This window comes from Aythya marila (genome assembly GCF_965140915.1).
Source record: "Aythya marila genome assembly, chromosome: 2".
NCBI classification, from domain to species: Eukaryota; Metazoa; Chordata; class Aves; order Anseriformes; family Anatidae; genus Aythya; species Aythya marila.
The window spans coordinates 86842224-86844426 of record NC_139043.1 but is presented as its reverse complement, the minus strand read 5'-3'; positions in this window follow the sequence as shown (position 1 = coordinate 86844426).

Below are 2203 nucleotides of genomic sequence, written 5' to 3'. Positions count from 1 at the left end.
TCTCCTCTATCTCCCTTATGTGGCAGTAAATTTAACAGACTCCACTTGCTTCTGTTTCTCCAAGTTTCTCAAGTCCTAGCCAAAAAAAAAACACAGTAAAACTAGAGGTTATCATCCAGCGTATCAGTGCAAAGCAACTGCAAAGAGCAAGACAGTGGCTTAAGCAGTGAATTCTTTCCTGGAAAGGGATTTATCAAGTAAGGCGCAAAAAGAATGGAGCTGCTAAATTAGCAGTGAGTCGTCTTGTTGCTCGGTAACAATGGAAACAGACTCACAATGAAACATCTCCTGGTGTGTAACGTGGCTCAGCTGTCCCACAGCTACCCCGTCCCTCACAGGGACACAGATAGTAACTTGAAATGACAACACCAATTACTTATTCATCTAGGAGAGGAAAAATTAATGTGCTTTCAATTTTGTTACAGATTATCTGGTGTTTTCATTGATTTGTTTTAAAATAAATTGTTCTGTCCATATCTAGACAACAAATATGAATTACACTGAAACACAGATTTAACACAAAATTTATCAAATGCAACTGCAGGTAAATGCAAATACAGAAAACTTGTAATTATTACTTAGAATAAGTAAGCCAGATGGACATCACAACATTCCATGCAGCTTAATTTCTTGCAGTTTTGCCAGTTGTTCTATCACTTGTCAAACCCACTAATGTTCCAGGTCAGAAAATGCAGCACTCATTGCCTAATCCCAAGCTCAATAGTCTTCATCTAGCAATCAAAATAAAGCAGTCTGATTTATAGGGGCCCTCTCTGCATAAATTCTATGCTCTCTGCAAAGGTCTGGCACTTAAGAAAAATCAAACTATGTTTATTTAGACAGCTCCTTTCACACTATGGAGCCTTTATTTTATGGGTTTGTCAGGATAAATTAGGGCACAGAGTCTGATCATTCTCCCATTTATGTTAGTGTCCCGAGGATATAATTTCCTGGAATTCCTAACTTGCTCTTGACTAACATGAAATTGTAAATGGGCCTAACATTTATTACACTACAGGCTTATAGCAATAAGAAGTTGTGTTCCATAATGCAGAATTAAGGTAAAAAAAATTCTTTTGATTTTTTTTTTTTGCTGATAAAGGAAAAAAAAAAGCCTCCTTCTTGACTATGACAGCTTTCATATACTGATCATATAAAATAAAATAAAATGGGTAAAAAGTCACATGCAAGATCATTCTATGTGCAGCAGTGGCTATGAAACTACAAAAATAACTACAAGAAAAATAAATACCAGAACTCTTGGTCTGACCCAACTTGTGTCCATTTTCTATAACAATTGTACATTCCAGTTAGTGACATGATACTTTCAAAATTTGACTTTTACCTGTAACAAGCCTTTAAAATACCATACTAATGTCTGTATTTACTGATACTCTGTTATCTCTGTACAAAACATATTCAGTTTATACACTAGAGCTAACATGCAGGGTTGCAAACTGACCTGCTTCCCCACTGCTTCATTTTTTCCTGGAAAGTTTAGTAAGAGATGGCAGGAGAGGCGAAGACACAGGACCCAGGGAAGGCACGGGATGGAAGCCATTCCAAGGATACCTCTTGCTTTGTTGCAGAGTGAAGTGCAATTAAACCTTTACTCTGGATTTTGATGACAGAGATTCTGTCCAGATTATCCTGGGAAACGAATTTGACAGCTAAGGAGGCTGAATGATTTCTAATGCCAATTTTTAGCAGTAATTTGCGATGGAAGAAAGAACATGGAGGAGGTGGTGAGATGCTTGTGCAGATGTGCTGTACTGGCTGCCTGCCTTTTACCTTACTTTAAGATTCCTACGGAACAGTCTTTTTCTTGATGTCCTTGACGTGAACAGCTGTATTTCCTCTCTGGCACAGTACCAACATGCCATATTTCCCAGCCCAGCGACATTTCCCTGCCAGCCTTCGCCTCCTTCCCAGATAACTCCCGACGCCCACCACACCGCCTACACCAGCTCCGCCCGGGACTCATCCCGCACTCCCCGGCGGTTGGCGCTGGAGCTGCAGCCGCGGCAGATGTTTCCCGGGGCTTTGAGGATGTGAAAGCCTCCCCCCTTCCCTTCCCTCGCCCCTCCGGAGCTCGACGAGCCCCCGGGGAAGCCCCCGCCGGGGAGGAAGGGCCGGGGGGCGGCGGGGGCGCGGCCGTTGGGGGCCGCTAACGACCGCCGGGCAGCGGCACCGGGGCAGCGGC